Below are 27350 nucleotides of genomic sequence, written 5' to 3'. Positions count from 1 at the left end.
TGAGTCTGAATTCTTCCAACTCATTCAACTGGAGTAGTCTCCTCTCTCCAGCTACCTTAGTATCAAGGTTTAGGAATCTGGTTACCCAGTAGACTTTGTGTTCCAGTTCCACTGGCAGATGATAGGCTTTTCCATACACAAGCTGGTATGGAGAGGTCCCTATAGGAGTCTTGAATGCTGTTCTATATGCCCACAGAGCATCATCCAGACCTCTTGCCCAATCCTTTCTACGGGCATTTACAGTTCGCTCCAGGATTTACTTTAGTTCTCTATTTGAGACTTTAGCTTGCCCATTTGTCTGTGGATGATATGGAGTTGCCACTTTATGGTTAATTCCATATCGGACCAGCGCAGAGTCAAGCTGTTTATTGCAGAAATGAGTGCCTCCATCGCTAATCAGTATCTTGGGGACACCGAACCTGCTGAAGATATACTTCTGGAGGAACTTCATCACTGTCTTAGTATCCTTATTGGATGTTGCAATTGCCTCTACCCATTTAGATACATAGTCTACTGCTACCAGAATATAAGTGTTTGAGTATGATGGTGGAATAGGCCCCATAAAATCAATACCCCATACATCAAACAACTCAATCTCTAGGATCCCTTGTTGAGGCATGGCATAACCGTGAGGCATATTACCAACTCTCTGGCAATTGTCACAGTTACGTACAAACTCTCGGGAGTCGCTATAGAGAGTAGGCCAGTAGAAGCCATATTGGAGAACCTTGGTGGCTGTTCGCTCACCTCCGAAATGTCCTCCATATTGTGATCCATGGCAATGCCATAGGATCTTCTGTGCCTCTTCTCTAGGCACACATCTACGGATCATTCCGTCTGCACACCTCTTAAAGAGATATGGTTCATCCCACAAGTAGTATTTTGCATTAGAAATCAATTTTTTCGTTTGCACCTTGCTGTACTCCTTGGGTATAAATTACAGGTTTATAGTTTGTAATGTCTGCAAACTATGGTACTTCCTCAATGGCAAAGAGTTGCTCATCCGGGAAGGTTTCAGAGATCTCAGTAGGAGGGAGGGACGCTCCTGCTACTAGTTCTATCCGGAACAGGTGATCTGCTACTTGGTTCACTGTCACTTTTCTATCCCTTATCTCTATATCAAACTCTTGCAGAAGCAACACCCAGCTTATGAGTCTGGGTTTTGAATCTTGCTTTGTGAGGAGATATTTTAGAGCAGCATGGTCAGTGTACACAATCACTTTTGATCCTACTAAATAAGATCTGAACTTGTCAATGGCATAGACCACTGCAAGTAACTCTTTTTCTGTGGTTGTGTAATTTTTCTGTGTATCATTTAAAACACGACTAGCATAGTAAATGACATACAGAAGCTTGTTGTGCCTCTATCCCAATACTGCACTAATGGCATGGTCACTGCATCACACATTAGTTCAAATGGTAATGTCCAGTCTGGTGTAGAGATAACTGGTGCTGTGACCAGCTTAGCTTTCAGAGTTTCAAACGCCTGCAGACACTCCGTGTCAAAGACAAATGGCATGTCAGCAGCTAGCAGATTGCTCAGAGGTTTTGCAATTTTTGAAAAATCCTTTATAAACCTCCTATAGAATCCCGCATGCCCCAGAAAGCTTCTGATTCCCATAATATTGGCAGGTGGTGGTAATTTTTTAATTACCTCTACCTTAGCTTGATCCACCTCTATTCCCTTGTTCAAAATATTGTGCCCAAGGAAAATTTTTTCAGTCACCATAAAGTGACATTTTTCCCAGTTTAAAACCAGGTTAGTCTCTTGGCACCTTTTTAGAACAAGTGCTAGATGGTCAAGGCAGGAGCTGAATGAGTCTCCAAATACTGAGAAGTCATCCATGAAGACTTCCAAAAACTTCTCTACCATATCAGAGAATATAGAGAGCATGGACCTCTGAAAGGTTGTGGGTGCATTGCATAGACCAAATGGCATCCTTCTGTAGGCAAATACTCCAGATGGACATGTGAATGCTATTTTCTCTTGGTCTTGAGGGTCTACTGCAATTTGGTTGTAACCTGAATAGCCATCCAAAAAGCAGTAGTATTCATGACTTGCTAATCTCTCTAGCATCTGGTATATGAATGGTAAAGGAAAATGATCCTTCCTGCTTGCTGTATTGAGCCTTCTGTAGTCAATACACATAGGCCACCCTGTAACTGTTCTTGTAGGAACCAGTTCATTCTTTTCATTACGAACCACTGTCATGCCTCCCTTCTTGGGGACAACTTGGACAGGACTCACCTAAGGGCTGTCAGAAATAGGATAAATAATCCCAGCCTCCAGTAACTTAGTGACCTCTTTCTACACTACCTCCTTCATGGCTGGATTTAGCCGCCTCTGTGGTTGAACCACTGGCTTAGCATCATGCTCCAATAGGATCTTGTGCATGCATCTAGCTGGGCTAATACCCTTAAGATCACTTATGGACCACCCAAGAGCTGTCTTGTGTGTCCTTAGCACCTGGATTAGTGCTTTCTCTTCCTGTGGATTTAAAGCAGAGCTTATGATCATTGGAAAAGTGTCACCTTCTCCCAAAAATGCATATTTCAGGGATGGTGGTAGTGGTTTGAGCTCGAGTTTAGGAGGCTTATCCTCTTCCTGAGGAGTTTTCAGAGGTTCTTCTATTCTCTTTGGTTCCTCCAGATCAGGCTGAACATCCTTAAATATATCCTCTAGCTCTGATTCGAGACTCTCAGTCATATTGACTTCTTCCACCAAGGAGTCAATAACATCTGCGCTCAGGCAGTCTTTGGTGTGTCTGGATGCTGCATAGCTTTGACAGCATTCAACTTAAACTCATCCTCATTGACTCTCAGGGTTATCTCTCCTCTTTGGACGTCAATGAGGGTTCATCCAGTTGCTAGGAAAGGTTTTCTTAGAATGAGAGTTGCACTCTTGTGCTCCTCCATTTCCAGCACTACAAAGTCAGTAGGAAAGGCAAATGGCTCAACCTTGATAATCATGTCCTCAATTATGCCTAATGGGATTTTAATGGAGCCATCAGCAAGTTGAAGGCATATCTGGGTTGGTTTAACTTCATCAGTCAAGCCAAGCTTTTTGATAGTCGATGCAGGTATTAGGTTGATACTTACCCCAAGGTCACACAGAGCTGTCTTGGTACAAGCATCCTCTAATGTGCATGGTATCATAAAGCTTCTGGGATCTTTAAGCTTCTCTGGTAAGCTTTTCAGAATGATTGCACTGCATTCTTCAGTGAGGAAAACTTTTTCAGTTTCTCTCCAATCCTTCTTATGGCTTAAGATCTCTTTCATGAACTTAGCATAAGAGGGTATTTGCTCAAGTGCCTCTGTAAACGGAATCTTTATTTCAAGAGTCCTGAGATAGTCTGCAAAGTGGGCAAATTATTTATCCTATTCTGCTTGGCGGAGTTTCTGAGGATAAGGCATCTTGGCTTTATATTCTTCAACCTTGGTTGCTGCAGGTTTATTTCCTATAGATGTGGTTGGAAAAGCCTGGTTAAGGGGGTTGTTATCAACACTTGCAAGTGTCTAACCCCTTTGTGGCATTTGAACGCCAGAATTAGGGGCTGCATGGGCGTTTAACGCCAGATTGCCACCCTTTTCTGGCGTCTGGACGCCATAATTGGCTGTCCCTTGGGCGTTTAACGCCACTTTTTCACCCTTTTCTGGCGTTTGAATGCCATAATCATTCCTCTCTGGGCTCTTACTGTCCTCAGAGGGATTTTGGGCAGTGGTTTGGTTATTCTTTGTCAGTTGTTCCTTTCTTGGCTTCCTGCTACCTTAGATTGATACATTCAATGTTTTCCCACTCCTTAATTGAACAGCTTGGCATTTTTCTGTTATCTGTTTAGATAGCTGCTGTCTTGTCTGATCCAATTGTGCTTCCATATTTTGATTAGCATTTTTAGTGTCTTGAAGTATCTCTTTAAATTCTGTAAACTGTTTTGTTATAATGAGAAATTGCTGATTGAGCTAAGCAACCTGTTCTTGAAGACTAAGTTCAGTGGATACTGCTTTAGCCTCTTCTTTCAGGGAGGACTCACTGCTTAAGTACAGATGCTGATTTCTAGCAACTGTATCAATGAGCTCTTGAGCCTCTTCAATCGTCTTTCTCATATGTATAGATCCACCAGCTGAGTGATCTAGAGACATTTGAGCTTTTTTTGTAAACCCATAGTAAAAGATGTCTAACTGCACCCACTCTGAAAATATTTCAGAGGTGCATTTCCTTAGCATCCCTCTGTACCTCTCCCAGGCATTATAAAGGGATTCATCATCCTCTTGTTTAAAGCCTTGGATGTCCAGCCTTAGCTGTGTCATCCTTTTTGGAGGGTAATATTGATTTAGGAATTTGTCTGATAACTGTTTCCATATTCTTATGCTTGCTATGGGTTGGTTATTTAACCACCTCTTAGCTTAATCTTTTACAGCAAATGGAAATAGTAATAATCTGTAGACATCTTGATCCACTTCTTTATCACGTACTGTATCAGCAATTTGTAAGAACTGTGCCAGAAACTCAGTAGGTTCTTCCTATGGAAGACCGGAATACTGGCAATTTTACTACACCATGATAATGAGCTGAGGATTTAGTGCAAAACTACTTGCTCTGATGGGGGTATACAGATACTACTCCCGTATGCAGCAGTAATGGGGTTAGCATATGACCCCAGAGTTCTTCTGGACTGTTCATTTCCACTTAGGTCCATGATGGAGAAAAGGGAATTGATGCGAATTGCAAATAATATGTATTTTTATTTTTATTTTATTTAATTAAAAACAAACCGAATAAATAAAAAAAAAAGATAAAATAAAATAATTGGAAAATAAAATATAAATTTTAAAAATTAAAATAATTAATTAATTAAGAAGATTTGAAAAACTTTGGATATGATTTTTGAAAAAGATTTTGAATTTTGAAATTTTAAAACTAGGATAAGATAAAATTTTTAAAATAAAAATATGAATTTTTAAATGAAATTTTCGAAAAATTCAATTAAGTAAATAGAAAAGATATTTTTGAATTTAATGAGGAAAGAGAAAAACAATAAAATGACACCAAACTTAGAATTTTTAGATCAAAATAGAGAAAACAAACAAGAAAATTTTGAATGTCAAGATGAACACCAAGAATAAATTTTAAAAATTTTTAAGAAAATAGAAACACAAAGGACACCAAACTTAAAAATTTTTATATTTTGGACACTAATAATTCGAAAATGTATAAGATAAACAGCAACAAACACCAAACAAGAAATTTTAAGGATTCTAAAATTTTTAACCAAAAATAATAATAGAAGACTCAATTTTAGTGACTCTAAACCAAAAAGATAAATTTTTCCTAATCTAAGAAACAAAATAAACCGTCAATTGTCCAAACTCGAACAATCCCCAGCAACGGCGCCAAAAATTTGGTGCACGAAATTGTGATTACACTTTTCACAACTCCGCACAACTAACCAGCAAGTGCACTGGGTCGTCTAAGTAATACCTTACGTGAGTAAGGGTCGATCCCACGGAGATTGTCGGCTTGAAGCAAGCTATGGTTATTTTGTAATTATTAGTCAGGAGATTAATGATAATAGTGGTTATATTTATGAAAATAAATAACATGAAATAAACAGTACTTGTGATTCAGTAATGGGGAACAGGCTGAGGTTCCGGAGATGCTCTGTCATCTGAATCTCTGTGTTCCTACTGTCTTCTTCTCTAAACACGCATGGCCTCCTTCCATAGCAGGCTGTATGATCCTCTCGGATGAAAAATACCAAGCGCTGTCACCGCATGGCTAATCATCTGTCGGTTCTCACTAGCATCGGAATAGGACCATTATCCTTTTGCACACTGTCACTGCGCCCAAAATTCGCGAGTTTGAAGCTCGTCACAATCATCCCCTTCTAGATCCTACTCGGAATACCACAGACAAGGTTTAGACTTTCCGGATCCCAGGAATGCTGCCATTGATTCTAGCCTATAACCCCAAGGTTCTAACCTCCGGACTCGGTCCGTGGAATAGAAATCCAAGAGATACACACTAAAGTTGTCGCCCAAGGACTACGTTGAGCTCAGATAGAACGGAGTGGTTGTCAGGCATGCGTTCATAGGGTTGAGGATAATGATGAGTGTCACGGATCATCACATTCTCCATATTGAAGTACGAGTGAGTATCTTAGAATAAAATCACGCGTAATTGAACAGAAAATAGTAGTAATTGCATTAATCCATTGAAAGACAGCAGAGCTCCTCACCCCCACCTATGGGGTTTAGAGACTCATGCCCTTAAAGGTACAATATGAAATGTAAAAATGTCATAAGTCCCTGAATGAATCTCTAAAAGTAGTTTTTATACTAAACTAGTAACTTAGGTTTACAGAAAATGAGTAACTAAGTGTAGATAGTGTAAAATTCCACTTCTGGGACCCGCTTGGTATGTGCCTGGGCTGAGCTTTCAAGCTTTCACGTTCATATGCCCAAAGTTGGCGTTAAACGCCACCCTGGGTGCCAGAATGGGCATTTAACACCGAAAAAGGTGCCAGTTCTGGTGTTTTACGCCAGAAAGTTTTTGGCTGACATTAGACGCCGGTTTGGGCCATCAAATCTTGTGTAAAGTATGGACTATTAAATATTGCTGGAAATCCCAAGATGTCTACTTTCCAACGCAATTGAGAGCGTGCCAATTGGGCTTTTGTAGCTCCAAAAAATCCATTTCGAATGCAGGAGGGTTAGAATCCAACAGCATATGCAGTCCTTTTTCAGCCTCTGAATCAGATATTTGCTCATGTCCCTCAATTTCAGCTAGAAATTATCTGAAATTACAGAAAACACACACACTCATAGTAAAGCCCAAAAATGTGATTTTTGAATAAAAACTAATAAAAATATAATAAAAAGTAACTAAATCATACTAAAAACTATGTAAAAACAATGCCAAAAAGGGTATAAATTATCCGCTCATCACATCCCAAGTCGTTTCCCAACGAGTTGGCAAAAAGGTGCTATCTTAGTAATCAGGAGTTTTCTGAGAAATTTTGAGAGTTGAATACCAGAAAATAAATAATTGTAAACTAGCGCAATAAAAATTAAAAGAGATTTATATATTCAAAATAAAAAGCCTTGACCGGGGGAATGATTATTTGGAAGTTCTATCCTTGTTGAAATTCTCTCAAGTGTAGTATCAAAAGGTTGTTGTTTTTACGTAGTTAACCCTTACTAAATAATGGAAAGTCAAGTAATTGAGCTAACTCTTATTCACAAGTCCTAATCCTCTCCCTTGGGAAGGATTAGCATTAGTGCCTAGAGAGTTAGCCAACAACTTCCAATTTAGCTGATCACTTGAGCATTCCAACTCTAGGGTCTCCATTTAATCAACTCCCAAGTCATGTTGGGAGTCTACTCCATTGACACAAATATAACGCTCACAGAAATATAAGAAGAAGACATAGTAAATTAAATAAAATAGGAACTGAAAATTAATTAAAGGTAAAAATAATTCTTAACATTAATAAATCCCAAAATGCAATATATGTATTTGAACAGGATTAATGGGCAATAAAAGAGTAAAGGGATAAGAAAGCAAACTAGAATAATGAAAACTTCAACGGAGGTAATGACTCTTCTCAATATCCAAAGCAAAAGCATAAACTCTAAAATTATCAATGTGAAGGAAAAACCTAGAGAAAGTGGTAGAATTCTCACCAAAAATCCAAAAACTAAACTAAAACTATGCGTATGAGAATGTGTGTTGAGTCTCTGCTGTCCCCTGGCTCTAGTTTGTGTTTCTGGGCCAAAAACTGGGTCCAAACTTAGCCCAAAATTGCCCCCAGCGTTTTCTGCAGGTCACGCATATCACGCGTACGCGTCAGTCACGAGTACGCGTCGCTGGCCATCTTTGCGTGTCGCGCGTACGGCTCAGGTACGTGCATGCGTCGCTGTGCAAATCGCTTCTCACGCGTACGCGTCAGGTACGCGCACGCATCGCTGTGCAAAACTCCAATTCGCGCGCACGCGTGAGCCATGCGTGCGCGTCGCCTCTCACTGGTTGTCTCTTTTATTTCTTGTGTCCCTTCCATTTTTTCATGCTTCCTTTCCATCCTCTAAGCCATTCCTGCCTTGTAATCTCTGAAAACACTTAACACACATATCACGGCATCGAATAGTATGAAAGGACATTAAAAATACTAAACTTAAAGGCTTAGGAAGCAAGTTTTCAATCATACAACAAAACTGGGAAGGAATTGTAAAATCATGCAAATCATATGAATAAGTGTGCAAAGACTTGATAAAAACCACTCAATTGAATACAAGATAAACCATAAAATAGTGGTTTATTAGGGTTCATAATAGGAAGGTGGTTCTTCTTGGTAAGGGTATAGAGATTGTGAATATTGAGGTGGTAGTTCTTAGGGGTAATTGTGTTGGAATGGGGGTGGGTATATGTATGGTTCATACGGTTCATATGGTGGTTGGTTGGGTGGATAAGGGTTAGGGTCATAAGGAGGTGAATGGTTATAGGTGGCTTGTGAGTATGGTGGTTCAAAGTTATGTTGAGGAGGGGGTTCATAGGCATATGGTGGGGCTCGTTGGTAACTACAAGGGGGTCCACCATATCCATCATCTTGGTACGCACCCTGGAATGACTCTTGACCATAGTAATTTGGTGGAGGTTGGTTGTCACAAAAGGGTCCACCATAACTATTGTCTTCGGATGCATCGTAGAATGGTCGTTGCCCATGGCACCTTGGAGGAGGTTGTTGCCGAAAGGGTTGATCAAATCCTCGTGGCTCCTCCCGTCTTTGATTATTCCGACTTTAATGCATGTTCTCATTATAGCGTCCATTCCCTACAACATAATTGGAACCAAACTCATAGCAAAAGGGGTGAGAATTCATAGTAGTAAGAGAAATAAAAACTAATAAAAATTAATAAAAATAAACTCCTAAAACTAAAAACACTAACAGAGAAACGAAAAGCAAAATTATTTACAATAACCAATAATAAGGCACACGTTTGCAATTCCCTGGCAACGGCGCCATTTTGATGAACGGATTTTTGATGGTAAAGAATTCACAATAAATTCTCGTTGTAAGTATAGTTTCTAAACCAACAATAATCCTTTCATACAAAAAATTGTTTGTCACTAAAGCAAACCCAATAAGAATAATAACCGAAGTATTTAAACCTCAGGTCGTCTCTCAAGGAATTGCAAGGAGGTGTAGTTATTTTTGGTTGAGATAGTATATTTTTGGGTTTTTGAAATAAGGAACAAGAAAAGTGAATGACAAGAAATTAAATTAATAACTAAGAAAACTCTTGGCAAGGTATGAGAATTAGACGTCCTATCCTAGTTATCCTTATCAATTGTGATGAGAATTGTTCATTGCTCCCACTTAGTTAACCTCTAACTATGAAGAAAAGTCAAGTGGACTAATCAATTTGATTCCTCAAGTCCTAGTCAACTCTTAAGGAAAGACTAGCTTTAGAGGGATCCAAATCAACCAGCAAATTCCAATTATCAATCAACAAAGGAGTTTGATAACTCAAGCATCTTCAATTACTCAACTCAAGCTAAGAATCTAAAATCTAAATTAAAACCCTACCAAGCATTTTATCAAACACTTGAAAGGCACAACATAAAAACATAGAGATTTAATAAGAGATAATAAATTCCAAACAACCAAGTGCAAGCATTAAGAACATAAATCGAAGAAAAAAAAACATAAATCTGAAATACCTCAAATTGCATTAAATAAGAAATCCAATCTAACATGGAGAATTCATAAATTAAATTAGGAAAATAAATAAATCAACAAGAGAAGATAAACTAGAGTAGTAGAATAATTAAAAGTAGTAGAGAAGCTAAATTGAAATAAATTAGAAATCTGAAATTAAAAATAACTAAACCTAGGAATCCTAAAACCTAGAGAGAGGAGAGAGCCTCCCTCTCCAGAAAACTACATCTAAAACCTAACTAATGTGAATGAATGTATGATTCAATGTCTCTTCAGTCTCTGCTTGTCCCCTGGCTTTAATCTGCGTTTCTGGGCCGAAAACTGGGTCCAAACTCAGCCCAAAATCGCCCCCAGCATTTTCTGCGATTTCTGTACGTGGCGCATGTCACGCATACGCGTCGATGATCATCTTCGCGTGTCACGCGTATGCGTCAGGTACGCGCACGCGTCGCTGTGCAAATCGCTTCTCACGGGTATGCGTCAGGTACGTGCACGCATCGCTGTGAATTTCTCCAAATCACACGTACGCGTCAGGTACACGCGCGCGTTGTTCTTCGTTGGTCAGCTCCTTAGTTTCTTGTGTTCCTTCCATTTTTGCAAGCTTTCTTTCCATCCTCTAAGCCATTCCTACCATATAAAGCCTGAAAACACTAAACACATGGATCACGGTATCGAATGGTATGAAAGGACATTAAAAATACACAATTTAAAGGCTTAGGAAGCAATTTTTCAATCATAGAACAAAATTGAGAAGGAATTGTAAAATCATGCAAATTGTATGAATAAGTGTGCAAAGACTTGATAAAAACCACTCAATTTAGCACAAGATAAACCATAAAATAGTGGTTTATCACGCACGCATGGCTCACGTGTGCGCATGATTTGGAGATTTTCATAGAGACGCGTACGCGTACCTGACGTATACGCGTGTGATAAACCATTATTTTATGATTTATATTGTGTTTAATTGAGTGGTTTTATCAAATCTTTACCTACTTATTCATATGAATTGCATGATTTTATAATTCCATCCTAGTATTATTTATGGTTGAAAACTTGCTTCCTAGAGATCTTTTAATAATGTATTTTAATTCTCCTTTATACCATTCGATACCGTGATCCGTGTGTTAAGTGTTTCAGGCTTTATAGGGAAGGAATGGCTTAGAGAATGGAGAAGAAGCTCGCAAAAATGGAAGGAACACAAGAAATTAAGGAGATGACCAGCGAACACTGACGCGAGCGCATGGCTCACGTGAGCACACGAAATGAAGAAATCGCGGCGACGCGAGCGCGTGCCTGACGCAAACGCGTGGATTAGAGTCTGCACGAATGACGCGAACGCGTGGACGACGCGAACACGTGACAAGAAAAATCGCTGAATGATGCGAACACGTGGACGACGCGTACGCGTGACCTGCGCAATCTGCAAACATAGCAGAATACGCTGGGGGCAATTTCGGGCCGCGTTTTAACCTAGTTTTCGGTCCAGAAACACATATTAAAGTCAGGAAAAATGCAGAGACATGAGGAGGCAACCCATACGCATCCACACACATTCAGATACATTGATATTAGGATTACTTTTCGTTTTAGATCTGAATCTAGATTAGCTTTACATTAATAGTTTATGCTTTCGCTTTGGATTTTGGATGTTGAAGAGTTATTACCTCCTTGAAGACATCACTTTAGTTTATTTCCCTATTCCTTTACTCTTATTAGTTGCTCATTGACCCTATTCAAATAAGTATGTTGCGTTTTGAATTTATTAATATATAGAGTTACTTTTACTTTTAATTAATTTTAAATCTCTATTTTATTTTATTTATTTTATTTAATTATGTCTTCTTATATATTTATGAATATTAAATCCATGTCAATGGAGTAGGTTTTCTACTTGACATGGGGATTGATTAAGAGGAGACACTTGAGTTGGAATACTCAAGTGCTTAGTTAAATTGGATATCATTGGCTAATTCTGTATCTACTAACGCTAGACTTTCCCAAAAGAGAGGACTAGGATTTGCGGATAAAGAGTTAGTTCAATTACTTGACCTCCCTTTATTTATTAAGGGTTAACTAAGTGAAAACAACAACCTCTTTACACTACACTTGAAAAGATTCCAACAAGGATAGAACTTCCAATTAATCGATTCCCCAGTCAAGGCTTTTTATATTAATAATAATTCTTAGTTTCATTGCTTTAATTTACGATTATTTTAATTACTCATTATCCAACTCAAACCTTCTAGAAAATTTCTAATTAATAAATTAGCACTCTTTCCTGCAACTCGTTGGGAGACGACCCGGGACTCATACTCCCAGTATTTTTAATTCTAATTTTTGTGACAACCCTTTTAAATTGAGAAGGCGGATCTTAGCTAGTTGAGAAGTGTACTTGCAACGTATCCCGTATTTTGATTTCTTAACTGGTCAATTTCCGCCACCATCAATTTTTGGCGCCGTTGCCGGGGAGTTGCAATAGTGTGCTAGATTATTAATTAGTGTACATATTTTTATTTATTTGCATATTTTATTTTTATTTTTGTTACCAAGAGCTATATGTCTTTCTCATTGAATGACGCGTTCATTGCATGATCCGAGCTTAGCCACTTTTGATCCTGAAATTAAAAGAACTCTTTCACGTATTAGGCGAGCTCGACATTGGTTAGCCTCTGAGGGTGGTGAAGTGATTGTTATCGATTCACCAGTCTCATCTGAGGGCAAATCTGAACCGCCATCTGAGAGTGAGACAAGCTCCTTTACTACTGATCCAGTTGATTCACGTGCAGGTAACATGGCAGAACCTAGGAGAATTACTCTCCAAGAAGCTGGAGCCCCAGATTTTACACTACAACCTTATCAAGTGCATCATCCAAATCTGGCTGCAGATTTTGAGCTAAAAAATGCACTAATCAACTTGATGCCCAAGTTTCATGGCTTACCTGCTCAAGAGCCTATTAAGCACCTTAGGGATTTCCAGACAGCCTGTTCTACTGTCAGGCATAATGGTGCAGATGAAACTTATATTCTGTTAACTACCTTCCCGTTTTCTCTTGAGGGAAAAGCAAGGGAGTGGTACTACTCCCAACCGGAAGCGACCGTTACCAACTGGGATACACTCAGGAGCGAATTTTTGGAAAAATACTTTCCAGCTGAAGTTACAGATAGACTAAGAAAAAAGATCTCCTGCATTGTTCAAGGTGACTCGGAGACTCTTTATGAATACTGGGAGCGTTTTAAGAACCTTCTAGACGCATGTCCCCATCACATGATTGATAGACTAGTATTGATCAGCTACTTCACTCAAGGCATGAACCCCCAGGATAAGACTACACTGGATAGTGCTAGTAATGGGTCTATGAAAAAGTACAGGACTGCAGATGAAGCATGGCAACTGATCAGCAACTTAGCTGAGTCCACTAGGAATCACAAGCCGAGGTGCAGCCACTCAAAAGCTATTGCAGAGATCTCCTCTAGCGTTGAAACTACTGCTCTTACACAGAGTATATGCGAAATGACCAACCTACTGAAACAGATACAGTTAAATCAACAACAAACACATAAAGCTCAGCCTCCCCCACCACAACAAAGCCAACAGTTGGTTCCACAAAGAGTATGTGGGATCTGTGCTGATTATAGTCATTATACTGATGAATGTCCGCAGCTCCAACAGGAAGACAACACTATGGCAGCCACTCATAACTTCTATGACCGCCCAAATCAAGGATATAATCAACAAGGTGGCAACTACAACCAAGGTGGAAACTATATCCAAGGATGGCAAGACAATTCTAACCATAGTTGGAGGGACAACTATAACAGAGGAGGCAGAGATAACAATAAAAACTAGAGGTGGAATAACAACAACAGATAGCAGGATCAGAACCAGCCTTACAGAGCACCTCACCGAAGACGATCTCAAGGATTCCAGCACAACCAACAACAGGTTCCTCAGATCACTTATTCCAACTCCTCATCAAATGACGAGATGCTCCGTTCTCTTGCACAAGGGCAACAAGACATGCAGACGCAGCTGAACTCTACTTTAAATGGTCTGAATGCCACCTTATAAGCTCTCGTCTCCTGATTAGATTCATTACCTAATTCCACCAATCAACCTTCAAGCTCCAGTGGAATTTCTTCTCAACCCCAACCTAATCCCAAAGGTGGCATCAATGCCATCACTTTAAGGTCCGGAACCACACTGTAAGAGAGGAACCATGAGGAGCCAAGCTGACCAGAACACATCCTAGCTGAGGATGTGGTGGAAGTGGAAGATGCTGAAGAGGAAGAGGACGTACAAAACATAGTTGAAGAAGAAGCAGCTCAACCACAGAATGAAACACCAAAGGATGCAGAAGCTGCAAGTAATGCCATCCCTATCCCATTTCCACACCTTGCAAGGAAATCCAGGAAGCAAATGGAACTTGACCCCAAAATGGTAGAAATATTCAAAAAGGTTGAGGTAATTGTCCCCCTTTTTGATGTTATTCAGCAGGTACCTAAATATGCAAAGTTTCTAAAAGATTTGTGCATACATAAAGATAAAATTAATGAATTAGAAACTATTCCTTTAGGTAGTTCTATATCTGCTTTAATGGGGGGTATACCTGAAAAATGTAGTGATCCAGATCCATGTATGGTTAACTATACCATAGGAGGTGTAATATTTTCTGACTGCATGTGTGATTTAGGAGCGTGTGTTAGTATAATGCCATTGTCTATATATGATACTTTGAGGCTCCCTCCCTTAAAAAGGTCGGCAGCTCGTTTTGTGTTAGCAGATAAAAGCATTATTACAGTAGTTGGAATTGCTGAAGATGTACTAGTGAGCATTAAGGGGCTCACATTTCCCATTGACTTCTATATCCTGGAAATGCCCCCTAATGACTCAGGAAGACCATCATCAATCCTGCTTGGAAGACCATTCCTGAAGACTTCAAAGTTCAAGCTGGATGCATTCTCAGGAACTTACTCCTTTGAGATAGATGGCAGAACAGTGAGTTTCAGTTTAAATGAAGCTATAAAGCACCCTCTGGAAGATCATTCTATCTTCCAGTGCGACATTATTGATGAAACTGTAGCTGAAGTTCACCAAGAAGAAATAGAAGAGAAGCACATGGAGCAAGGTCCAAGTGTGGGGACACCTTCTGAACACAATGAGGATACTTTACCATTATCACTAGCCCCGAATGATCCAGAGCCTAGCTATAAGCAGAAATTAGAATTAAAGCCCCTTCCTCCACACCTCAAGTATGCTTACTTTGAGGATAATCAGAAATTTCCAGTTATCATTGCAAGGGAACTTACCTCTCAACAAGAAGAGCAACTACTCAGTGTGCTGAGAAAACATAAGAAAGCAATTGGATGGAGCTTGGCGGATATAGTAGGCATCAGTCCCCAAGTTTGTGAGCACAGAATATTCTTAGAAGAGGGAGCAAAGCCTATCCGTCAGCCTCAAAGAAGATTGAATCCTACCATCTTAGAAGTTGTCAAGAAGGAAGTGACCAGGCTACTTGAAGCAGATATCATTTACCCCATCTCAGACAGTGAATGGGTCAGTCCAGTACAAGTAGTGCCCAAGAAGTCTGGAGTCACAACAATAAAGAATGAGCACGGAGAGCTCCTGACAACTAGAGTGCATAATTCATGGAGAGTTTGCATTGACTATAGGCATCTCAACCAAGCTACTCGCAAGGATCATTACCCCTTGCCATTCATTGATCAAATGCTTGATCGCCTGTCAGGTAAATCCCATTATTACTTTTTAGATAGTTATATAGGATATTTTCAAATTCATATAGCTCCTGAAGATCAGGAGAAGACCACTTTTACATGTCCCTTTGGAACGTATGCTTATAAAAGGATGCCTTTTGGCTTGTGTAATGCACTTGCTACTTTCCAAAGATGCATGATGAGTATCTTTTCAGATCTTATTGAGAACTATATGGAAGTTTTTATGGATGATTTTAGCATATATGGTGATTCATTTAGCCTTTGCTTGGATAGTTTATCTAGAGTATTAGACAGGTGTGTTAGTACAAACTTTGTGTTAAATTTTGAGAAATGTCACTTTATGGTAAAACAAGGAATTGTACTAGGACATGTTGTGTCTAATACTGGTATTTCAGTAGATCTAGCAAAGGTGGATGTTATTTCTAGTTTACCTTACCCCTCCTCCGTGAGGAAAGTTCGTTCGTTCCTTGGCCATGCAGATTTTTACAAGAGATTCATTAAGGACTTCAGTAAGGTAGCTTGCCTTTATCCAGATTACTGCAGAAAGATATTGAGTTCGAGTTCAGTGGGGATTGCATGCAAGCGTTTGATAAGCTAAAGATCGCCCTGACTCAAGCCCCAATTGTGAGAGGACCAGACTGGAGCCAGCCATTTGAAATTATGTGTGATGCTTCCATCCATGCAGTAGGAGCAGCGCTGGCTCAGCGCGAAGGTAAGGATCCTTTTGTAATTGCTTATGCATCTAAGACTTTAGATGCTGCACAATCTAATTACACTACTACTGAAAAAGAGCTTCTTGCTATTGTTTTTGCTCTGGATAAATTCCGAGCCTATTTACTTGGTACTAAGGTAGTAGTGTACTCAGACCATGCAGCTCTAAAATATTTATTAGCTAAAAAGGAGTCCAAACCAAGGCTAATACGTTGGATACTGCTGCTGCAAGAATTTAATTTAGAAATTAAGGATATGAGTGGTAACCAGAATTTAGTGGCAGACCACTTGAGTCTCCTTGAGCACATTTAGGATAATTTCACCCTTATAAATGATACTTTCCCATTTGACAGCTTACATGCAGTATCTAAAGTAATTCCTTGGTATGCACCTGTAGCTAATTATCTAGTTAGTCACACTTTTCCTCCAAATTTTACTAAGCATCAAAGAGACAAGCTGAAAACCGAGTCTAAATATTTTATATGGGATGATCCATATTTGTGGAGGTGTAGTGCTGACCAGGTAATTAGACAGTGTGTGCCTCAATCAGAATTCCAATCCATTTTAGAGGCATGCCACTCATCTAAGAGTGGAGGACATTTTGGCCCTTAAAGAACAGCTAGAAAAATTCTAGACTATGGATTCTGGTGGCCTACTCTTTTTAAAGACGCTGCTAAATTTTGTAAATCTTGTTCCCCTTGCCAAAGGTTTGGTAATATATCCAAGAGGGATGAGATTCCTCAACAGATTATGCTTTTCTGTGAAATTTTTGATGTTTGGGGCATTGACTTCATGGGTCCATTTCCAAATTCTAATGGTTACTTTTATATACTGTTAGCTGTAGATTATGTTTCTAAATGGGTGGAAGAAATTCCTAACCATACTGATGATGCTAACACTGTTGTTTCCTTTGTTAAAAATCATATTATTTGCCGTTTTGGATCACCATGAGCAATCATGAGCGATCAAGGCACTCACTTTTGTAACAGGAGACTAACAGGATTACTGAAGAGGCATGGGATAATTTACAAAGTAGCAACAGCTTACCATCCCCAGACCAATGGGCAAGCAGAAGTCTCTAACAGAGAGATAAAGCGTATTCTGGAGAAGATAGTAAAACCTCATAAGAAGGACTGGAGTGCCAGGCTACAAGATGCACTCTGGGCATATAGAACAGCATACAAAACACCCATTGGGATGAGCCCCTTCCACTTAGTATAAGGAAAGGCTTGCCACCTTCCAGTAGAGGTGGAATACAAGGCTTTCTGGGCTGTGAGGGAGTGCAACATAAATCTTGAAAAAGCTGGTGCTGAAAGAAAGCTGCAACTAGCAAAACTGGAGGATCTTCGCCTAGAAGCATATGACAACTCCAGGCGATACAAAGAAAAGATGAAGGCTGTCCATGACAAGCACATAAAAAGGAGAGAATTTAGACCAGGGGAGTTAGTTCTTCTTTATAACTCTAGACTGAAGCTTATGCCAGGCAAGCTGAGATCAAGATGGGAAGGTCTATACAAAGTAGAAAAAGCAGAGCTATACGGAGTTTTCCACCTGCGTCATCCTTCTAGCTCCAAATTCTTAAAGGTCAATGGACATCGCCTGAAGCTTTATCATGGTGAGAAGATGAAGAATAACAAAGAACTAGAGGTTTTTCTCTTGGAAGACCCAACAACAGAAGCAGAATGAGCGTAACGAGCGTCCAACTTAAGGACGTAAAAGCAAAGTGCTAAGTGGGAGACAACCCACCATGGTATGATCGTTCAGTTTCAGTCTTAGTTTTATTTTACTTTATTCTATTTTCATTTATGATGATGACTCTTCTCCTAACCTCTGCATATAGATGCATATAGTTTACATTTGCATTTGCATTCTGCATAAAAAAAACGCACGCGACGCGTAAGGGTTGCTGATGCGTCCGCGTCATAGGTGCATTAAGAAGAAAAGAGAATTAAACAGAAAGTCATGCGAAAGCGTGGCTGGAGGTGTGCCTTAGGCACAACCATGCTCACGCGACCGCGTCACTGACGCGACCGCGTCACTGACGCGACCGCGTCATTTTGGAAAAAGAGCCTCCCATGCGTCTGCATCAGCCATGCGAACACGTGCCCCTAAAAATCGACGTAAAAGAGGTGTATGGCAGCAAGTTATGATGGAGCTGGGCTGGAATGATGCTGGAAGCACCAGTCCCATCACGCAACCGTGTCATTTTCAAAATATGGCAATTCACGCGACCGCGTGCCCACGCAACCGCGTCACCCTAAATTTTGGCAAAATGAGTTTGAAACAGAGAGTCGCACGAACGCGAGGCTGCTCTCGCGCCACTTGCACAAATCAAGTCACCCGACCGCATGCCCCATGCGTCCACGTCACATGAAAAACATCGCCCACCACGCGACCGCGTGACCCACTGATGAGCGGATATTTTATACGCTTTTTGGGGTTAATTTCATATAGTTTTTAGTGTGTTTTAGCTAGTTTTTAGTTTATTTTCAGTAGTTTCTAGGCAAAATTCATATTTCTGGACTTTACTATGAGTTTGTGTGTTTTTCTGTAATTTCAGGTATTTTCTGGCTGAAATTGAGGGAGCTGGGCAGAAATCTGATTCAGGCTGAAAAAGGACTGCTGATGCTGTTGGATTCTGACCTCCCTGCACTCGGAATGGATTTTTTGGAGCTACAGGACTCCAAATGGCGCGCTTCCAATTGCATTGGAAAGTAGACATCCAGGGCTTTCCAGAAATATATAATATTCCATACTTTGCTCAAGGATAGATGATGTAAACTGGCGTTCAATGTCAGTTCCATGTTGCAGTCTGGCGTCCAGCGCCAGAAACAGGTTACAAGTTGGAGTTCAACGCCAGAAAAGGATCCAAAGCTGGCGTTGAACGCCCAAAACAGCCCTATGCACGTGATTAGCTTAAGTCCCAGCCCCAGCACACACCAAGTGGGCCCCAGAAGTGGATTTCTGCACTATCCATCTTAGTTTACTCATTTTCTGTAGACCTAGTTTACTAGTCTAGTATTTAAACAACTTTTAGAGACTTATCTTGTATCTCATGACATTTTAGATCTGAACTTTGTACCTTTTGACGGCATGAGTCTCTAAACTCCATTGTTGGGGGTGAGGAGCTCTGCTATGTCTCGATGAATTAATGCAAGTATTTCTGTTTTCCATTCAAACATGCGTGTTCCTATCTAAGATATCCATTCGCACTTCAATATGAATGTGATGAACGTGACAATCATCATCATTCCTCCACGAACGCGTGCCTGACAACCACTTACGTTCCACTGTAGAATGAATGAATATCTCTTAGATCTCTTAATCGGAATCTTCGTGGTATAGGCTAGATTGATGGCAGCATTCAAGAGAATCCGGAAAGTCTAAACCTTGTCTGTGGTATTCTGAGTAGGATTCAGGGATTGAATGACTCTGACGAGCTTCAAACTCGCGAGTGCTGGGCGTAGTGACAGACGCAAAAGGATAGTAAATCCTATTGCAGTACGATTGAGAACCTGCAGATGATTAGCCGTGCGGTGACAGCACATCTGGACCCTTTTCACTGGAAGGATGGATGGTAGCCATTGACAACGGTGATCCACCAACACACAGGTTGCCATAGGAGGACGTGCGTGCGTGAATCAGAAAACAGAGGAAAGCAGAATTTCAGAAGACAAAGCATCTCCAAAACTCTAACATATTCTCCATCATTGCATACAAGTATAATTTGTGTTCTGCCCTTTTATTCCTTGCAATCAAATTTGATAAGTGAATTATTTTATTGTTTTCCTGACTAAGAGTTACAAGATAACCATAGATTGCTTCAAGCCAACAATCTCCGTGGGATCGACCCTTACTCACGTAAGGTATTACTTGGACGACCCAGTGCACTTGCTGGTTAGTGGTACGAGTTGTAAAAAGTGTGATTTACAATTCGTGCACCAAGTTTTTGGCGCCGTTGCCGGGGATTGTTTGAGTTTGGACAACTGACGGTTGACTTTGTTGCTTAGATTAGAAAAAATTTTTCTTTTTGGTTTAGAGTCTTTTATTATTTATACCTTGTTAAAACACTTTAAACTTATAGCTCAATTAGCTAGAGCGTGGTGCTTATGTTCTTAGTAATTGGCTAGCCTGTTTTTAAAATCTTTTTCAAAAATAATTTTTCTTTGAATAAATCTTGTGCCAAACTTTAAGTTTAGTGTTTTCTTGTTGATTTTTCTTTGTTTTTCGAAATTTTAGTTTGGTTTTCTAAAAATTTTAAGTTTGGTGTTCTTTCTTCATGTTCTTGTGTTCTTGTGAGTCTTCAAAGTGTTCTTGAGTTTCCTTGTGTCTTGATCTTAAAATTTTTAAGTTTGGTGTTCCTTGGTGTTTTCCCTCCAAAATTTTCGAAAACAAGGAGCATTAGATCTAAAAATTTTAAATCTTGTACTATCTTATTGTTTTTCTCTCTCCTCTTTAAATCCAAAAATATCTTTTCTCTCTATTTTAAAGCAAATTTTCAAAATTTACCTTTAAAATTCAGATTTTTATTTCAAAATTTAAAACCTTTTTCAAAAATCATCATATCCTTTTCAAAACTTCCTAACCACTTTCTCTCTCCTCATTTTTTTTGAAAATCTTCACCTATTTTTATTTATTTTATTTTAATTTATTTTGTTTTCGAAATAAATAATTAATTAAATAAATAAAAATATTTTCTTCTATTTTACATCATCTCCCTTTCTCCATCATGGACCTAAGCGGAAATGAACAGTCCAGGAGGACTCTGGTCATATGCTAACCCCTCTACTGCTTCATATGGGAGTAGTATCTGCATACCCTCCATTGGAGTTAGTAGCTTTGAGTTGAATCATCAGCTCATTATCATGGTGCAGCAAAGTTGCCAGTATTCCGGTCTTCCACAGGAAGAACCTACAGAGTTTCTGGCATAGTTTTTACAGATTGCTGACACAGTACATGATAAGGAAGTAGATCAGGATGTCTACAGATTATTACTGTTTCCATTTGCTGTAAAAGACCAAGCTAAGAGGTGGTTAAATAACCAACGTAAGGCCAGCATAAGGACATGGAAACAGCTGATAGAAAAATTCCTGAATCAATACTTTCCTCCAAAACGGATGACACAGCTAAGGCTGGACATCCAAGGCTTTAAACAAGGAGATAATGAATCTCTTTATGATGCCTGGGAGAGATACAGAGAGATGCTACGAAAATGCCCCTCTGAAATGTTTTCAGAGTGGGTTCAGTTAGACATCTTCTACTATGCGCTTGTAGAAAGAGCTCAGATGTCTCTAGATTACTCAGCTGGTGGATCTATCCACATGAGAAAGACAGTTGAAGAAGCTCAAGAGCTCATTGATACAGTTGCCAGAAATCAGCATCTGTACCTAAGCAGTGACCCTTCTATGAAAGAACAGGTTAAAACAGTAACTGCTGAACTCAGTCCTGTAAAACAAGCTACTGAATTCGATCAGCAATTGGACTTTCTAACAAAGCAGTTAGCCGAATTCAAGGATAGACTACAAGAGACAAGGATGGCTAATATAAATATGGAAGAACAATTGAAGCAAACAAAGCAGCAGCTGTCAAAACAAATAACAGAAGAATGCCAAGCAGTTCAATTAAGAAGTGGGAAGACATTAAATACCCCACCTCAAGGCAGCAAGAAGCCAAGAAATGAGCAAACCACCCAAAATCCACCTAAGGACAGTAAGAGCCCAGGGAAAAATAATTCTGGCGCTAAAACGCCAGAAATTGGGTGGAAGGCTGGCGCTGAACGCCCAGACCATGCTCAGGACTGGCGTTCAACGCCAGAAACAAGCAAGGATCTGGCGTTGAACGCCCAAAAGAAGCACAGTTCTGGCGTTCAGACGCCAGGAACAGATGAGGAGCTGGCGTCTAATGTCACTCCAGCTTCTAACTCTGGCACTCAATTGCCAGTGAGGGATCAGACACACACAAGTGCTGATGACAACCCATCTAAAAAGGCTTCTTCAACCACTTCTGTAGGAAATAAACCTACAGCAACTCAGGTTGAGGAATATAAAGCCAAGATACCTTATCTTCAAAAACTCCGCCAAGAGGAGCAGGATAAGCAATTTGCTCGCTTTGCAGATTATCTCAGGACTCTTAAAATAAAGATTCCATTTGCAGAGGCACTTGAGCAAATACCTTCTTATGCCAAGTTCATGAAAGAGATCTTGAGTCATAAGAAGGATTGGAGAGAAACTGAAAAAGTTTTCCTCACTGAAGAATGCAGTGCATTCATTCTGAAAAGCTTTCCTGAAAAGCTTAAAGACCCTGGGAGTTTTCTGATGCCATGCACATTAGAAGGTAATTGCACCAAGACAGCTTTATGTGATCTTGGGGCAAGCATCAACCTAATACATGCATCCACTATCAGAAAGCTTGGTTTAACTGAAGAAGTTAAACCAACCCGGATATGTCTCCAACTTACTGATGGCTCCATTAAATACCCATCAGGCGTGATTGAAGACATGATTGTCAGAGTTGGGCCATTCGCCTTTCCCACTGACTTTGTAGTGCTGGAAATGGAGGAGCACAAGAGTGCTACTCTCATTCTAGGAAGACCCTTCCTAGCAACTGGACGAACTCTCATTGATGTCCAACAGGGGGAAATAACCCTGAGAGTCAACGATGATGAGTTTAAGTTGAATGCTGTCAAAGCCATGCAGCATCCAGACACATCAAAAGACTGCATGAAAGTTGATCTTATTGACTCTTTGGTAGAAGAGATCAACATGGCTGTGAGTCTCGAATCAGAGTTGGAAGACATCTTTTAAGATGTTCAGCCTGATTTGGAGGATTCAGAGGAAATGAAAGAGCCTCTGAAATTTCCTCTGGAAGAGGAAAAACCTCCTAAACTCGAGCTCAAACCATTACCACCATCCGTGAAATATGCATTTCTGGGAGAAGGTGACACTTTTCCAGTGATCATAAGCTCTGCTTTAAATCCACAGGAAGAGGAAGCACTTATTCAAGTGCTAAGGACACACAAGACAGCTCTTGGGTGGTCCATAGGAGACCTTAAGGGCATAAGCCCAGCTAGATGCATGCACAAAATCTTATTGGAGGATAATGCTAAACCAGTGGTTCAACCACAAAGGCGGCTAAATCCAGCCATGAAGGAAGTGGTGCAGAAAGAGGTCACCAAATTACTGGAGGCTGGGATTATTTATCCTATTTCTGACAGCCCCTGGGTGAGCCCTGTCCAAGTTGTCCCCAAAAAGGGAGGCATGACAGTGGTTCATAATGAAAAGAATGAACTGGTTCCTACAAGAACAGTTACAGGGTGGCGCATGTGTATTGACTACAGAAGGCTCAATACAGCCACCAGAAAGGATCATTTTCCTTTACCGTTCATAGACCAGATGCTAGAAAGACTGGTAGGTCATGATTATTACTGCTTTTTGAATGGCTACTCAGGCTATAACCAGATTGCAGTAAATCCCCAGGATCAAGAGAAAACAGCATTCACATGTCCATCTGGAGTGTTTGCTTATAGAAGGATGCCATTTGGGCTGTGTAATGCGCCTGCAACCTTCCAGAGATGCATTCTCTCTATCTTCTCTGATATGGTGGAAAATTTTCTAGAAGTCTTCATGGATGACTTCTCAGTATATGGAGACTCATTCAGCTCCTGTCTTGATCACCTGAAACTAGTTCTGAAAAGATGCCAAGAGACCAACCTGGTTTTAAACTGGGAAAATGTCACTTTATGGTGACTGAAGGGATTGTCCTTGGGCATAAAATTTCAAACAAGGGAATAGAGGTGGATCAAGCAAAAAAAGAGGTAATTGAAAAATTACCACCACCTGCCAATGTTAAGGCAATTAGAAGCTTTCTGGGGCATGCAGGATTCTATAGGAGGTTTATAAAGGATTTTTCAAAAATCGCAAAATCTCTGAGCAATCTGCTAGCTGCTGACACGCCATTTGTGTTTGACACAGAGTGTCTACAGGCGTTTGAAACGCTGAAAGCCAAGCTGGTCACAGCACCAGTTATTTCTGCACCAGACTGGACATTACCATTTGAGCTAATGTGTGATGCCAGTGATCACGCCATTGGTGTAGTACTGGGGCAGAGGCATGACAAGCTTCTGCATGTCATTTATTATGCTAGCCGTGTTTTGAATGATGCCCAGAAAAATTACACAACCACAGAAAAAGAATTGCTTGCAGTGGTTTATGCCATTGACAAGTTTAGATCATACTTAGTAGGATCAAAAGTGATTGTGTACACAGACCATGCTGCTCTTAAATATCTACTCACAAAGCAGGATTCAAAACCCATACTCATAAGATGGGTGTTGCTTCTGCAAGAGTTTGATATAGAAATAAGAGACAGAAAAGGGACAGAGAACCAAGTGGCTGACCATTTGTCCCGGATAGAGCCAATAGAAGGGACGTCATTCCCCTCTCTTGAAATCTCTGAGACCTTTCCTGATGAGCATTTGTTTGCCATTCAGGAAACACCGTGGTTTGCAGACATTGCAAACTACAAAGCTGCAAGGTTCATTCCCAAGGAGTACACCAGGCAACAAAAAAAATTAATTACTGATGCAAAGTACTACTTGTGGGATGAACTCTATCTCTTTAAGAGATGTGCAGATGGCATAATCCGTAGGTGTGTGCCTAAAGAAGAAGCACAAAGGATCTTATGGCATTGCCATGGGTCACAATATGGAGGTCATTTCGGAGGTGAGCGAACAGCCACCAAGGTCCTCCAATGTGGCTTCTACTGGCCTACACTCTACAGAGATTCCCGAGAGTTTGTACGTAACTATGACAGTTGCCAGAGAGCTGGTAATTTGCCTCACAGTTACGCCATGCCTCAACAAGGAATCTTGGAGATTGAGTTGTTTGATGTATGGGGTATTGATTTCATGGGGCCTTTCCCACCATCATACTCAAACACTTATATTCTGGTGGCAGTTGACTATGTATCAAAATGGGTTGAGGCCATTGCCACACCCACCAATGATACTAAAACAGTGCTGAAGTTCCTCCAGAAACATATATTCAGCAGGTTTGGTGTTCCCAGGGTACTAATCAGTGATGGGGGCACTCACTTCTGCAACAAACAGCTTTGCTCTGCCATGGTCCGGTATGGGATTCGCCACAAGGTGGTGACTCTATATCATCCATAGACAAATGGGCAAGCTGAAGTCTCTAACAGAGAACTAAAAAGAATCCTAGAACGGACTGTAAGTACCCGTAGAAAGGATTGGGCACGAAGCTTGGATGATGCTCTGTGGGCTTATAGAACATCATTCAAGACTCCTATAGGGACCTCTCCACACCAACTTGTGTATGGTAAGGCATGCCACCTGCCCGTGGAACTGGAACATAAAGCCTACTGGGCAACCAGATTCCTAAACTTTGATGCCAAATTAGCTGGAGAAAAAAGATTGCTCCAGCTAAATGAGCTAGAGGAATTCAGATTCACTACTTTCAAAAATGCCAAGCTTTATAAAGAGAAATAAAAAAAGTGGCATGACAAAAAGCTGTCATCTAGAATCTTTGAACCAGGACAAAAGGTTCTGTTGTTTAACTCTAAGCTCAGGCTATTCCCCGGGAAACTGAAGTCCCGGTGGAGGGGACCATATGTGATTACAACTGTATCACCATATGGTTATACGGAGCTTCAAGATATTGATTCTGATAAGAAGTTCATTGTTAATGGACAGAGAATCAAGCACTATCTTGAAGGCAATGTTGAGCAAGAGTGCTAAAGGCTGAGGCTAGATTAAAAACTCATCAAGGTCCAGCTAAAGACAATAAAGAAGCGCTTGCTGGGAGGCAACCCAGCCATGGGGCATCACTTCCTCTAAGCATTTTGCCCTATTCTTGATTTTATTTGTTTATATAAAGTTCACTTATACTAAGGTAAATAGTCAATTGTATAAGTTCACAGGGTTACAGAAGGATTCTGCACACAAAATAGAGAAAACGAGCTCACTGGCAAGAAAACGCCAGTAATAGTGTGTTTTGGGCGTTCAACGCCCAAAAGAAGCATCCACTAGGCGTTGAACGCCAGTAAGGATAGCCATCTGGGCGTTAAACGCCAGAAAGAAGCATCTTCTGGGCGTTGAACGCCAGAAAGAAGCTCCTTCTGGGCGTTTAACGCCAGATTTACAGCATCCTGGGCGTTCAGAAAAATGCCCAGTGACAAAGGAGTTCCTGGCGTTCAACGCCAGAAAGAAGCAACAGCTGGGCGTTGAACGCCCAGGAGAAGTAGCAGTTGGGCGTTGAACGCCCAAAACATGCAGCGTTTGGGCGTTCAAACGCCAGGATGGTGGGGAGGAGGTAAATTTGTTTTTTCTTCATATTTTTCATTTTAATCTTAATTTTCATGTTTCAATTCATGATTTCTTGCATAAACATGTTACAAACCCTGATTTTTCTAAAATCCCTAATTTCTAAAAACCCTTCTTTAAAATTATTAAATGTATCTTAATCCATAAGCACAAATCCCTTTTTTCAATCCAATTCAACTCTTTTTCAAAATTTTCAAAACAAATCTATCTCTTTTCATTCAAAAATCTTTTCAACTAATCAATATCTTTTTCAAATCTCCATATTATCTTTTTCAAAAATCCAATTTTATCTTTTTCAAATATCTTTCATATCTTTTCAATTTTAAATTATATCTTTTCTTATCATACTTATTTTTTTTTTAAAAAATCATATCTTCTATCTTATCTTTCTCCCTATTTTCGAAAACCCCCCCTTCCTTTTAAAAACCCATTCGGCCTCCTTCCTCTCATCCACCATCCTACACTAGCTCTCCTTCTATCCCTCTCCTTTCTTTTCTTTTGCTTGAGGACAAGCAAACCTCTAAGTTTGGTGTGTTTATCCGTGATCACTAAACCATACCCACTAAGATCATGGCTCCTAAAGAAAAACAACCCACTCCAAGAGGCAAGAAAGAGAGTGTTCCAAAACCACTTTGGAATCAAGGGAAGTTCTTAACTAAAGAACATTCAGACCATTATTACAAAATAATGGGTCTAAGATTAGTGATTCCGGAAGTTAGATTCGATTTGAAAGAAGATGAATATCCAGAGATCCAAGAGCAAATTCGAATCAGGAACTGGGAGATCCTAGCTAATCCTGAAACAAAAGTGGAAAGGAATATGGTTCAGGAGTTCTATGCTAATATGTG

At 40.1% G+C, this 27350-nt stretch overlaps 1 non-coding gene across 1 annotated transcript; it reads right to left on the bottom strand.

The window, feature by feature from the left end:
- Positions 1 to 12882: 12882 nt before the first annotated feature.
- On the bottom strand, positions 12883 to 12990 carry LOC112768362 (small nucleolar RNA R71). Its single transcript, XR_003185797.1, has one exon. It is a non-coding gene; the product is annotated as a small nucleolar RNA R71 (small nucleolar RNA).
- Between the last annotated feature and the right edge of the window lie 14360 nt (positions 12991 to 27350).

This window comes from Arachis hypogaea, chromosome 17, assembly GCF_003086295.3.
Source record: "Arachis hypogaea cultivar Tifrunner chromosome 17, arahy.Tifrunner.gnm2.J5K5, whole genome shotgun sequence".
Taxonomy (NCBI): Eukaryota; Viridiplantae; Streptophyta; class Magnoliopsida; order Fabales; family Fabaceae; genus Arachis; species Arachis hypogaea.
The sequence above is the reverse complement of the archived record's forward strand: the minus strand, read 5'-3'. Positions and strand labels throughout refer to the sequence as shown.